This window comes from Mus caroli, chromosome 2 (genome assembly GCF_900094665.2).
Source record: "Mus caroli chromosome 2, CAROLI_EIJ_v1.1, whole genome shotgun sequence".
In the NCBI taxonomy this organism is placed as follows: domain Eukaryota; kingdom Metazoa; phylum Chordata; class Mammalia; order Rodentia; family Muridae; genus Mus; species Mus caroli.
This window is the reverse complement of record NC_034571.1, coordinates 116386874-116402194: the sequence shown is the minus strand read 5'-3', so window position 1 is coordinate 116402194 and position 15321 is coordinate 116386874. Positions and strand designations below refer to the sequence as shown.

The following is a 15321-nucleotide window of genomic DNA, read 5'->3' as shown; positions in this document are numbered from 1 at the left end:
ATGTGCACAATACAATAACATGCTTAGTAGGATTGGCCAAAAATTGAGACAAAAGTGGGAATATAGAATAAGGCCAAAAGAAGCATGACACTAGCTGGACTATTGTGTAGAGCCAGCATGTAGGAAACAGGATCTTAGTGGGGCACATATGGAAACACAGCTGAGATGGAATGGAAACACTTTGGTTTCATGGGCTGCACTGTCAGAGCAAAGCAAACAGACTTTCATGACTGCTATGCATGGATAATTATAATGGTTATAAAATTATAACTCCCTATTATGTTAACTCAACTCCACCCATGATGTAAGAGTACAAATGAGCCATTTCTATAAATATACTTTACCTCAGACACTAATATTCTTGTACATACAATATAAATTATTTCATATTACCTTCATATTACACATGTTCCACAGAAGAGAAATAATAAAAATAGACTGTCAAGAAAGAAAAATTGACTATGGATGTATTTTAGTTGAAAGAGTGTCTGCCTGGCATAATTGAACGTCTGGCTTTGGTTCATCAGTAGCTCCCAAACAGGATGTGGTGACCAGGTTTATAAACCCAGCATGCAGGAGATATTGAATGGAAGACCACAAATTCAAGGTTACCCATAACTTCATAGGAAATTCCAGGCCAGTCTAATCTAAAGACCTGTCTCAAAAATAATAAAAAACAAAGAAGAAAATGAGAAAATATAAATATAAAAAATAAAATACAAATGCATTATACTCAGAAAGCTTCAAGTTAATCAAGAGACCCTGTCTTAAAAGAATGAGGTCTTAAATGGCAGAAAAGAACACCTGAGGTCTTCCTCTAGAGTCCAGCTTGGGCAAGGGTGAAGACATGGGCAAGGTCATCCATGCACAGAAATGTAAATCACACACACACACACACACACACACACACACACACACACTTATAAAAGATGATTCATGCTTTTTCTCTTATGGAGAAAATAGTAAAATATATTAAATGTACAATATATCAGAAGACAAAAATTATTAAGAGGTAAATGAATCCAAAACTACCACCAAAGATAAAGGATACTTTCATTATTCAGAACACTGGATGTGTTTGATAAAATGATCCATTAGATTTGAAAAAGATCTCAGAAAAAATTCTAAACTAAAATGCAATACAATGAAAGGGAGTATGCAACATTGTAATATGGTATCAAATCATCTAAAATGTGTGTAAACTGGGTTAAAGAACATGTGAATGCAAGAGAAGAGATATTTCTTTCAATTGGATATTTGCTTTTTTTTTTTTTTTTTTTTTTACATTTCCCACTTCCCAGTCCTTACCCCCAAGAAAACCTCTATCCCATACTCCTCCCCCTGCTTCTAGGAGTGTGTTCCACTACCAAACCACCTAGTCCCACCTCACTGTTCTGGAATTCCCCTACAGTGCAGCATGGAAAATTCACAGGACCAAGGGCCTCTCCTCCCATTGATGCCAGATAAGGCCATTCTTTGCTATATATGCAGTTGGAGCAATGAGCCCCTCCGTGTGTACTCTTTGGTTGGTGGGTTAGTCCCTGAGAACTCCAGGGTTACTGGTTGGTTGATATTGTTGTTCTTCCTATGGGTTTGAAAACCCCTTCAGCTCCTTCAGTCCTTTCTCCATTGGGGACCCCATGCTCAGTCCAATAGTTGGCTTCAAGCATCCTCTTCTGTATTTGTCAGGCTCTGGAAGAGACTCTCAGGAGACAGCTATATCAGGCTACTGTCAGCAAGCACTTGTTGGCATTCACAATAGTGTCTGGGTTTGGTGACTGTGTATGGGATGGATCCCCAGATGGGGCAGTCTCTGGATGGCCTTTCCTTCAGTCTTTGCTCCACACTCCTCCCATGGGTATTTTGTTCCCCCTTCTAAGAAAGACCAAAGTATCCAAACTTTGGTCTACTATCTTCTTGAGCTTCATGTGGTCTATAAATTTTATCTTGGGTATTCTGAGCTTTTGGGCTAATATCCACTTATCAGTGAATGCATACCATGTGTGTTCTTTTGTGACTGGGTCACCTTACTCAGGATGATATTTTCTAGTTCCATCTATTTGCCTAAGAATTTCATGAAGTCATTGTTTTTAATCACTGAATAGTAGTCCATTGTGTAAATGTACCATGTTTTCTGTATCCATTCCTCTGTTGAAGGACATCTGGGTTCTTTCCACCTTCTGGCTATTATAAATAGGGCTGCTATGAACATAGTGGAGCATGTTTCCTCTTCTGGGTCTTCAATTATATTCCACTGATCTTTCTGACTGTCTCTGTACCAATACCATACACTTGTTTTTTGTTTGTTTGTTTGTTTGTTTTTAAATCATTATTGCTTTGTAATACACCTTGAGGTCAGGCATGGTGATTCCCCCAGACATTCTTTTATAGTTGAGAATAGTTTTTGCTATCCTGAGTTTTTGGTTATTTCAAATACATTTTCACATTGCTCTTTCTATATCTATAAAGAATTGAGTGGGAATTTTGATGACAATTGCACTGAATCTGTAGATTGTTTGTGGCAAGATAGCCATTTTTACTATATTAATCCTGCCAACTCATGAGCATGGGTGATCTTTCCAATTTTTGAGATATTCTTTGATTTCTTTCTTCAGAGACTTGAAGTTCTTGTCATACAGATCTTTCAATTCCTTAGTTCGAATTATAACATTTGTAACTATTGTAAAGGGTATCATTTCTCTAATTTCGTTCTCAGCATGTTTATCCATTGAGTACAGGAAGGCTACTACTTTGTTAAAGTTAATTTTATATCCAGTCACTTTGCTGAAGTTGTTTATCAGGTTTGGGAGTTCTCTGGTGGAATTTTTTGGGGTCACTTAAGTATACTATCATATCATCTGCAAGTAGTGATATTTTGACTTCTTCCTTTCAATTTTGTAACCCTTTGAAGTCCTTTTCTTGTCTAATTGCTCTGGCTAAGAATTCGAGTACTATATTGAATAGGTAGGGAGTGGGCAGCCTTGTCTGGTCCTTGATTTTAGAGGGATTGCTTCAAGTTTCTCTTCATATAGTTTGATGTTGAGTACTACTTTTCTGTATATTGATTTTACTAAGTTTATGTATGGGTCTTGAATTTCTGATCTTCACAAGACTTTTACCATGAAGGGGTGTTGAATTTTGTCAAAGCTTTCTCAGCATCAAATGAGATGTTCATGTGATTTTTTTCGTTGAATTTCTTTATATAGTGGGTTACATTGATGGACTTCAATATATAGAACTGTCCCTGCATGCCTGGGATGAAGCCTACTGAATCATGTTTTGATGACTCAGTTTGCGATCTTTTTTTTTTTTTAGTATTTTTGCATTGATGTTCATAAGGGAAATTGGTCTGAAGTACAATTTCTTTGTTGGGTCTTTGGTTTAGCTATCAGCATAATTGTGGCTTCATAGAATGAATTTGGTAGTATTCCTTCTGCTCCTATTTTGTGGAATAGTTTGAAAAGTATTCATATTAGGTTTTCTTTGAATGTCTGATAGAATTCTGCACTAAACCTAACTGGCCCTGTGCTTTTTTTGGTTGGGAGAGTTTTAATGACTCTTGCTATTTCGTCATGGGTTATGGGACTGTTTGGATGGTTTATCTGATCCTGATTTAATTTTGATACCTGGTATTGAAAGACCCACAGTGTGAGGACTCCCCCATGTTCTGACTTGGGAGAGGTGACACCCCAAATCACTCACGAGAAATGATCTTGATGCAAACGGCAAGAGGCTTATTCAGGAAAGACTGGGAACAACTCATATCCCATGCAGGGGTAGAGGAGTCGACAACGATCTCAAGGGGTAAGGGGTTTATAAAGACACAAAAACCGCAAACACCTGGCAAAACCCACAAACACCTGGTATCCTGGAACAATGGGGCTATTTTGGACACAGGTCTAGGGGCTTAAATAATTTTTTATTCTCTGTCAGGATCTTTTATTTCCCACTTCTTCTAGTTACTAGTTCTAATCTTAGAACTACACTTCAATCTCTTCTTCAAGGTTCTGCAGAGACTGGCACTGTTGTCTCAGCACCAACAGCTGGACTGCACTAATCCTTTCTCTTACAAAGTCACTAACCTATTAAGAATCAGCGGGCCAAACGTTAGCAGCAAAAAGGCCCCAATCAAAGCGGAAATGAGGGTGGTTATTAAAGAGGCCTTCGGCCACCACGCCCCCAGGGGTTCCATTTTTGAAGTGTCAAAAAGTATTCTCCCTGATGGGGATAGTACCTGCCAAGTGAGAGTCATGGGCTGATGCAGGTTGTCACTCTTTTTTCCAATTTCCAATCATCTTGGGGTTGCTCAGGAGCTCACTTCACATGGGAGGCATGGATCCAAGCAGAGATGCCTTCTACTTTAACAGCAGTGGGGGTGGTCAGCAGCCCTTCCAATGAGGCTCTAGATTTCCAGCCCGATGTCATCAGACAAGAACTGCATTTCCCACCTGGAACTGGTATGGCACTGTCAAATCTCCTGGTTCATAAGCCAAATACTACCAAATTCATTTGAGCTCCTCCCAGGCTGTATTTCTGACCGCTTCTAGGGCTTTCATATGTGCAAACAATGAAGGACTAGGGTTAAAATATAACAACCTCCCTCGCCTCGGTGAGTGGGGGAGGCCCCCCATAAAGGATTTCATAGGGAGTGAGCTTAAGCTTTCCCAGGGTGTTCCTGACAAGGAACAAGGCGAAGGGAAGGAGAGCTATCCAGTCATTTCTGCCAGTCTCTATGGACAATTTTGTTAAGGTCTATTTTAAGGTTGTATTCATCCTCTTTACCTGTCCTCAACTCTGGAGTTTATAAGCACAATGTAATTTCCAATTAATCCCCAGTTGGGTGGCCAGTCCCTGACTTACCTGGGAAACAAAGGAGGGTCTGTTGTTGGATCCTATTACCTTGGGATTCCCGAATTGTGGAAAAAATTCCTCCAGTATCTTCTTGACCATGACATTGGCAGTTTCTTTTTATCTGAGACAGTCTTTTTTCTAGCCTCCATCTGCCACTGCTTCCCATCCTGAGGAGTGTCTCTCTACTCAAAGGCGAATATAGGCTGACTGGAGGGATGTAACTTTAAGCAGAAGAAAGCATCTTTTAAATCAAGTACTGTATACCATTTCGTTCTAGGGAGAGCAATCTGAGGAGGTTATAGGGATTAGGAATAATTGGGTGAATGTCTGGGAACCTTTTGTTGACCTCTCTCAGATCTTGGACAGGTTGATAGTCACTTGTGCCAGGTTTCTTTACCAGCAACCGAGGGGTATTCCAGGGCGACTGACAAGGCACCAAAATACCTTGTTGTAATAGTCTCTGGATATGTGGCCTAATTCCATCCCTAACCTCATGGCTCATTGGATATTGCTGTATTCCTATAGGTGTAGCATCTGTTTTCAGTCCCACAACCACAGGGGTTATTCTGACAGCCATTCCCATCCCCCCCCATCTCTGCCCATGCCCTAGGGAAGGCATTCAGCCAGTCTCTTAGGTCTGCCCCCTCTGCTTGCTTCGCACATTCATGCAGGCGATATTCTTCCTCAAGTTGTAGGGCCAGGATCATGGAGGCAGGACATTGCCAACTTACTCTCTTTTTGAGTGAATCTAATCTGGGCCTTCAGTTTAGTCAAAAGGTCTCTCCCCAGAAGCAGTGTGGGACACTCAGGGATGACCAAGAAAGAGTGACTCACTTGTCCTTTGCCTAAGTCTATATAGTACGTGCAGTGGTCCAAGGGTATTGTTTCTGGCTTGTGGCTCCAATTACTATGTTTTTTTGTTTCTGTTTTTGCTTTTGAGTTTTCCCAATGGTTCTTTCAACACAGAGTGTTCTGCCCCGGTGTCTACTAGAAAGTCCATAGGGGTCCCCTCCACAGTCAGAGTTACCCTAGGCTCGGGGAGGGGGTCCAAGCCCTATCTCCCCTAATCATCATTCTCTAGAGCCAGGACTTTAGGGGCTTTCCCCTTCTTAGGGCATTCTCACGCCCAGTGTCCTTTTTCTTTGCAGTTAGCACATTGGTCTTTTTCCAAAGTGTTCTGAGGTCTAGATTCCCTGTTGCCCAAGTACCCTGTCTGTTTATTTTCAGATCTACCTCTTCCCTCACACTCTCCTACTACTGCGGCCAGAATCCTGCTTAAGTTTCTCTCCTGTCTTCGATCTCTCCTATTTTCCCTTTCTTCTTCCTCATGTTTTTCCCTCTTTTTCTTTTCTTCCTCTGCCTCTCTAACTAAATCCTGTAAAGCCATGGCATGTAACCCTTCCAGTCTCTGTAACTTTCTTTTAATGTCTGATGCTGAATGTCCTATAAAAGCCATAGCTACTGTGGTTTGTTGACCCTCAGAGGTCGGGTCAAAGGGAGTGTAGCATCTGTAAGTCTTCATTAACCTCTCTAGGAAAACAGACAGGGGCTCAGTTGGCCCCTGCATGACTTCTCTTACCTTTGCCAAATTGGCGGGGTGTCTTGCTGCTCCCTTGAGACCTACCTCCAGAGCCTGGCGGTAAACTATCAACCTCTCCCTACCTTGAGCCCTGTTGTAGTCCCAGTCGGGTCTATCAAGAGGGAACCTTGCGTTTATCTTGTTGGGCAAATTGGTCGGGGCCCCATTAGTCCCTGGGACGTTCTTCCGAGTCTCTAAGAGAATTCTTCTCTTCCATGGTGGAAAAAAAAAAAACTACAAAAGCTATTGGCAATCATCTCAAGTGGGCTGATGAGAGAACATTAATGATTCTACCAGGCTGGTTAGTCCAGCCAGATTTTCTGAAAAAGTAGAATGGTTAGATTTCTAGTTATAGAGATCAGCTGAGTGAGGGTCTGCAGGTAGCTCCACTGCGCAAAGGAAAGGCAGACATGGTGTCAGGAACCTCATCTGCAGAAGGACACTGTGCACACCGGCTTCGGGCCCTAGCTTCTGGTCCTCCGACTGTGCAGCCACTGGCCCCAGGGGCCTCTAGATGTCATGGAGGCACAGAAACCAGAGGGGGGCAAGGGATAGGGAAGAGGAGGAGATTCTGGTAACTCAGAAGGCCCCTAGATCTCGGGATAGATCTTCGGGGGAGCTGAGGGCCAAGGCGAAGGCTTCATTTTGGGAGGAACCTTTGGTTTCACTTTTGGTCTGTGGAGAGCCAGGGCTTGGGATCCTGGCTTCTGCTACAGGATCCACAGTTTGACACATGGGGGTGGATTCTGGATGAGGTCTTGCCACACAGTTAGGTAGGGCTGCTGGTCCAGGTGGGACCCAGGTTCATCCTGAAAGACAAGGGCTTTAACTTCAAAGATTACAGTCAAGTCAAAAGTCCCCTCTGGTGGCCAGCCCATGTTAAATGTTGGCCACTTGAAAACACAAAATGTCTGCCAAGGTCCCTTCTTGATTTCCACTGAAAGGTTGTGGGCCCTCAACCTAACTTCAGTCCAGTGATCTAATGTCAAACTTAAGGGGGTTGTCACAGTCTGTCCCATTGTCCAAGTCACGAAAAACACAAAACAGACACAAGAGATACACACACAAAGACTCACAAATACATAAAACCAATCCAAGGATACAGAAGATCAGGCTGGTATGTAGTCCTTCCAATCCAGGAAGACTACTGAGTCCTCACCCCTGTCCCAGTCAGACTCCTGGAGTTCTTCCCCTTGCTCAGAGGCATCCCCCAGAGTGGCAGTCGGTGATCCTAGCATGTCTGCCGATCACACTCCAGGTCTCACCTCAAGACTTGGGTCTCCATCTCCCATGAGACATCACGACTGCAAACAGAAACTTCCAAACTTCGCAGGCACACAGAAACTGTTTCAGCTCACCTCCAGTTGGGTTTTCAGAGACGAGGGTGGTCACACTATCCCAGACAAGACACAGATAAACAAACCAACACAACAAGTGCACGTTCATTTCAGAAAACAGAAAACAGATACTCAGAATAGAGACACTGGAAGGCATGCACACAAAACAGAAAACAGACCCTAAGAACAGAGACACTCGTTGGCACACACACATTCCAGAGGGGATCCCCGTACCTCCAAGTCGATTCTTGGGTGTGAGGGGTGATGGTGTTTCCTGGCCAATGCACCAAATGAAAGATCCACAGTGTGAGGACTCCCCCATGTTCTGACTCAGGAGAGGCAACACCCCAAATAACTCACGAGAAACACTCTTGATGCAAACTACACGAGGTTTAATCGAGAAAGACCAGTGCACTGGGGACAACTCATATCCCAAGCAGGGATAGTCGATGATGAGCTCAAGGGGTAAGGGGTTTATAAAGACACAAAAACCGCAAACACCTGGCATTGGGCTATAGAAAGAAAAACCACAAACTACTGGCAACACCTGGCATCCTGGAACAATGGGGCTATTTTGGACACAGATCTAGGGGCTTAAATAATTTGGTCAAGATCTTTTAGTATCTGTCTAGAAAATTGTCCATTTCAAGGATTGATGAGTTTTTGTTTTTTGGTTTTTTTTTTTAATTTCCTCATTTTTCTGGTGTTATGTCTCCTTTTTCATTTCTGATTTTGTTAATTTTGATATTCTGTGACCTCTGGCAAGTCTAGATAAGGGTTTATTTATCTTGTTGACTTTCTCAAAGAACCATCTCCTCCTTTGGTTGATTCTTTGTATAATTCTTTTTGTTTCTACTTTGTTGATTTCAGTCCTGAATTTGTTTCCTGCCATCTACTCCTCTTTGGTGTATTTGCTTCTTTTTGTTTTAGAGCTTTCAGATGTGCTGTCAAGCTGCTAGTGTATGCTCTCTGTAGTTTCTTTCTAGAGGCACTCAGAGCTATGAGTTTTCCTCTTAGCACTGCTTTCATTGTGTGTCATAAGTTTGGGTATGTTGTGCCTTTATTTTCATTAAATTCTAAAAAGTATTTATTTTTTTTCTTTATTGCTTCTTGACCAAGGTATCATCAACTAGAGCTTTGTTCACCTTCCATGTGTATGTGGGATTTCTGGGGCTTTGTTTTTTTGTTTGTTTGTTTTTGTTTTTTGTTTTTGTTTTGGTTTTTTGTTTGTTTTTGTTTTTGTTTTTGTTTTGTTTTGTTTTGTTTCACCATTAAAGACCAGCTTTAGCCTGTGGTGATCTGATAAGATGCATGGCATTACTTTAAGCTTCTTATATCTGTTGAAGCCTGCTTTGTGTCCAATTATGTGGTCAATTTTGGAGAAGGTACCATATGGTGCTGAGGAGAAGGTATATTCTTTTGTTTTAGGATGAAATGTTCTATAGATATCTGTTAAATCCATTTGATTCATAACTTCTATTAGTTTCACTGCATTTCTGTTTAGTTTCTACTTCCATGATCTGTCCATTGGTGAAAGTGGTGTGTTGAAGTCTCCCACTATTATTGTGTGACGTACAAGGTGTGCTTTGAGATTTAGTAAAGTTTCTTACATGAATGTGGGTACCCTTGTATTTGGAGCATAGATGTTCAGAATTGAGAGTTTATCTTGGTAGATTATTTCCTTTGATGAGTATGAAGTGTACTTCCTTATCTTTTTTGATAATGGTTTTCTCAAGAAATAATTACTCAGACTGGAGAGATGAATCAGTGGTCAAGAGCACTGGTTGCTCTTCCATAAGGTCTTGGTTCTATTCTCACCATTCATATAATGGCTCACACTGTATGTATCTCCATTCTCAGGAGATGTGATGCTTTCTTTTGATCTTCACAGTTCTACATACATGTGGTAGTACATAAATGTGTGTTCAGACAAATCAGACTTTAAAAATTACAATTTTTTAAAAAATGGCATACATACATAGATGTGCACACACACATACAGACACACGGTACATGCACACATAAATATAAACATGTACATGCATATACCACATACAAATATGCATACAATATTATAATGTCCAAAGAGAAGAAATAGAGAAACAAATCTTGAAAATATTCCTAGTAACATACATTAAAAGGATAAAGGGTGCAGAATATTTAGAAAATTAGATTTATATCTTAAAAGTAAAGATTCTTTTTAAACAAATGAGCCAACACTATGAACCCATAGTTTCTATGTGTATATAAATCTAATGTTAGACATATCTCACAAATGCATAAAACTGAATAGGTCACGGGAGTTAAAACTCACAGGTATGGCTGGGGACTCCAATATTCTTTACAATAATTACAGAATAATTAATAGAAAATCAAAGAGATGTTGAAAAGTCAAGTCATGCCTTTAACCAACTGGACAATGTTCAAGAAGCCACAGAAATTGTAGAATTTTTAATTTGTAACTTTGTAGGGAATATTCAAGAAGAATAAACATATTCTGAATCAGGTAGCAAGCCTTGGGCACTAGAAAATGAAACTATATGCACAAGATGTGTACCTAACAATAATAATTATACTAGAAATTGATAAGAAACAATATGTGGAAAATGTCTAAATAGTTAGCAAATCAGATACAATGCAAAACAATGCAGTTTTAAGTAATGCATGTACAGTTGTATGTGCAGTTAGAAAATATTTAATATGTGACAAAAATAGCTCCATAACATCAATTTTGGAAGATGCAGTTTAAAAGCACTTTCAGTTAAATTACAGCAGAGGATGGTTATATTAGTTGGCAAGAATATGTCACATAAGTAATATATCTCTATAAGAACATGGAAAGTAAAAGAAAATGTGAACAAGAGTAAAAAGTAAGAAGAAAATATAGTCAGAGCAGAAAACACTGAAATAAGAATAAGACAGAGACAGAGGTAAAGATAGGAGAGAGACTCAAATTAACCCAAAGGCCACTCACACTGATTAGGAAAGGAGAAAGAGGACATGAATTATTAATATCAGGAATGATAAGAAGACATCATTGAAGACTCTGCAAATCAAAAAGATAATAATGGAATATAATTGAAAGTTTTCTGCTCATAAATTTAACAGTTTAGTTGAAATGGAAAAAGTCCTCAAAAGACACAGATAGCTTCAATTTATTCAAGAAAGTTACATGTCCTGAATCACCTTACACCTGCTTAAGGACAATTAGTGTGTGCTGTAAAGTAATTTGCTTGGAGCATTTCACTGATTAGTTCTCCTAAACATTTAAATAATAAATACTGTCAATACTGTATAAGTTCTAGAATACAGCAGAAGACCATGACCCTGCCTAGGTCATGAGAACATTGGAATAGGGCCATCCCATCATCAACAATCTAGATCCATGTTTCCCTAATAAAAACAGCCCACCAAGTCTCTAAAAAAATGAAAAAAAAAAAAAGAAAATTTTATAATAGAAAAACAGTAATCCAAGCATGGCATTATCCAAAGATTGAAAATGTTTCACTGTTTTTAATAGCTGCATAATAGTCCATTGTGTAAATAAACCATGTTTTCTGTATTCATTCCTTTGCTGAGGGACATCTGGGTTCTTTCCAGCTTCTGGCTATTATAAATAAGGCTGCTATGAACATAGTGAGCATGTGTCCTTATTACATGTTGGAGCATCTTCTGGGAATATGCCCAGGAGTGTATTGCTGGATCCTCTAGTAGTACTATGGCCAATTTTCAGAGGAACCGCCAAACTGATTTCCAGAGTGGTTGTACCAGCTTGTCATCCCACTAGCAATGGAGGAGTGTTCCTCTTTCTCCACATCCTCCCCACATCTGCTGTCAACTGAGTTTTTGATCTTATCCATTCTGACTGGTGTGAGGCAGAATCTCAGGGTTGTTTTGATTTGCATTTCCCTGATGACTAAGGATGATGCAGCTATTAAAAACAATGAATTTATGAACTTTTTAGGCAAATGGATGGATCTGGAGGATATCATCCTCAGTGAGGTAACCCAATAACAAAAGAACAGTCATGATATATACTCATTGATAAGTGTGTATTAGCCCAGAAGCTCAGAATATCCAAGATACAATTCACAAAATACATGAAACTCAAGAAGAAGGAAGACCAAAGTGTGGATACTTTGATCTTTCTTAGAAGGGGGAATAAAATAACCATGGAAGGAGTTACAGAGACAAAGTGTGGAGCAGAGACTGAAGGAAGGACCATCCAGAGACTGTACCACCCTGGGATCTATCCCATACACAACCATCAAACCTAGACACCATTGTGGATACCAACAAGAGCTTGTTGACAGGAGCCTGATAAAGCTGTCTCCTGAGAGGCTCTGCCAGTGCCTGAGCAACACAGAAGTGGATGTCACAGCCATCCATTGGACGTCACAGGGTCTCCAATGAAGGAGCTAGAGAAAGTACCCAAAGAGCTGAAGGGGTTTGCAGCCCCCTAGGAGGAAAAACAATACGAACTGACCAGTAACCCCAGAGCTCCCAGGGACGAAACTACCAAACAAAGAAAACACAATGAGGGACTCATAGCTCCAGCTGCATATGTAGCAGAGGATAGCATAGTTGTTCATCAATGGGAGGAGAGGCCTTTGTTCCTGTGAAGGTTCTATGCCCCAGTACAGGGGTATTCCAGGGCTAGAGATAAGGAGTGGGTAGATTGGTGAGCAGGGGGAAGAGGGAGGGGATAGGCTGTTTTAAGAGGGGAAAACAGGAATGGGGATAACATCTGAAATGTAAATAAAGAAAATATCTATTAAATAAAAAGAAAGTGATTGCACATTTGAAAACTCAAAACTCTAGACCAAAAGTTCAAAATAAAAAATGACAGAATGATCCATGCAAAATTTAGGTCGTTTGCACAGTTAATATATCTTCTTCAAATCTGGTTTGGGAGAACCAGAATATATATATGTGTGTGTGCGTATGTGTGTGTGTGTTTGTGTGTGTGTGTATATATATATAATCATAGTATAATATAATTATCTATAATATAAGATATTAATATAACAATACAATTAGTATGATAATTCTAATAATTAATTTATTATATGCATTATATTAAATAAAGTATATATTATATATACAGTATAGTATATATAATATAATTATATGTATGTTTATATTATCAATCTCTATATGTTATTATATATACATATATAATGTGGTTTATAATGGCTTACAGGTTATTCCAAAATGACTGCCTTCCAGTGGAAAGCTCATGAATCTAGCAGTTGTTCAGCTCATAAGTTTAGATACTCGGAGGGTTTGGTGTACATCCCAAAGCAGTAGACTCTGTTGTCAATGAAACAAAGTTCCAGTGAGAGTGAGGGGGAGCAGACCAGAGCCAAGCATTACCTTCTTCCACGCCTTTCATATGAGTTTTCCCCACGAGGTATGGCCCAAGTGTAAGGCTGATATTTACCACTCACTTTTGAGTGAGTTTTGGGTGGGTCTTTCCACCCAATAAAACTTTCTCACAGATATGCCCAGACCCTTAGGTTTTACTTAATCTCAGATGTAGGCAAGTTGACAACCAATAATCACAATAACAATAGGTAATAAAATATTTCTGTATTTCTATTTACCTTTATGGATGAGAAGCAATGCAAGCTAAACCACCGCAGGCAGACACAGAAGGCTCTTCTTATTTTTCCTGGACACTTGTAAGTACACTCTAGTTGCATATTTTTTTAGTTTTACAACTTTTTCAAGATACCATAAAACTAAAGGGTTTCATGCTAGGTTTATCATAATTATTTGTTTCACATTAAAGTATTGTGAGATACTTTAAAGTACAAAATATTTAACATAACATTTACTAATTTTCATAGTCGACCAACTGAGTGCCTGATTCTTATGACTTTTGTGCCTTGTGTGACTTTTAATCATGGCAGTTACATCTGCCATTGTCCCCTATAGCTCCCATTCAATGACACTTGTTTATAACTCTAAGTTCCTCTGAGGTACAAACTAAAGATTGGCTCCTCCAGAAATGGTTGGCATGTTCTTATTCAACACAGCTAGAGCACTGTTACTATAAAAGATTAACTTTTCATGTCTTGAGTCAGTCAGACAGCATAAGCTGAGAATGCATGCCGATTTTAATGTCAGTTACCTGGATAGGTTTCCAGAGAAGCTTACTTTTCTTACTAAAGGAATCATCTGAAGCATGGACATTACCCTGGCTTTCTAGATGAAGAGGATCTCAGCTTCACTTCTAAATTGCTGGAGCATCCTTAGCCCAATGCCAATATCAAAAAACCTCTTAAATGTCCTTGAATTTGGTCCTGGACTTTGCAGTGGGCTTTCTGTAAAGTCATAGAAGCCCAATATTAAACTCACTCAGATTTGGATCTGAATCATCCTATTCTGAACACTTGTTCTGAAATCGGTGATGCAATTCAGAAAGCTATGGAGCTTTCGAGGTTCTTGTGAACATTTGCTCACATCTCACTGTCTGATTCCTAGTCCACCATGATGTGAGCAGCACATCACACTCCCTGCCAAGAACTTACCATAGCTACTACACCTTAACTGCTGTGATGGACTGGAAGCCTTGAAACTGTGAGCCAGAGGTCCTTGTTGAAGTTGTTTTCATCAACTATGTTGTTATAAAATGAAAAAATATGGATATAAGATGAAATTTGAATTTTTAAATCTACCTAGTTTCAAGTTTTTGATTTCCTATATCTTTCTTTGTGATTGTCAGCCCTTTACTATATATTTCTTTAAAAGAGTTCAAAAGACTTTATATACTGTTATGTTATTTTAAATTTAAAGCTGGTAAGACTCTAAATTTCTTGAATTCAATAGATGAATGCAAAGATCACTAACCATGTTCTTGCATGTTAATTCACTGATTTTTATGAATACTAACGAAATAGATGGCATTGCTACAATATCACATAAGTAAGGATATGTGCTAGAATGTTTTCCTCCAGATCCAATACCAAAAAAAAAAGAACAGCATATAGTTTTGTATATATTTATTTAAATTTTATGATGGCTGCCCACAGGTGAAACTTGGAAAAATAACAACATCTATTCTGAGTCTCACATAGCTGTCATGTAACTCTTGATTCAACAAACAAAGGCTTTTCTGGTGTATCCACAAACCTGGTGCCATAAGATATGCTCATGAAAGAACAACTGTGCATAGTAGCATATCATCAGGGATGGGGGCTCCACAAAGAAAATTAATTCCAATACCAGGATTTACAGAGATTATCCACAGACCTTAGTAATACTATTTTTCTTTGACTCAATGGATACTTTCTGCCTGCTGGGTTCATTACAAAATTCTGATATCAAAATACATAGTTGTTTCTTTTCCAAGTATCATAAAGTTTGGAAGCCAAACTTGTCATTCTGAGCACGTGGATTAACTGTGGAGTATTAAGAATATAATATGAAAAGCAGAGACAAAGAGTTCAACTGAAACAAAGCTCTTTCCTGCTTTTTCACAGATCTTGAGATTTCATAAATAGTTAAACACAAGGAATTTTACACATAAGAAACACATCAAGGAATGAA

General features: G+C 39.3%; 1 pseudogene; it reads right to left on the bottom strand.

The window, feature by feature from the left end:
* Positions 1 to 5342: 5342 nt before the first annotated feature.
* LOC110306999 lies at positions 5343 to 8089 on the bottom strand (annotated as a pseudogene).
* Between the last annotated feature and the right edge of the window lie 7232 nt (positions 8090 to 15321).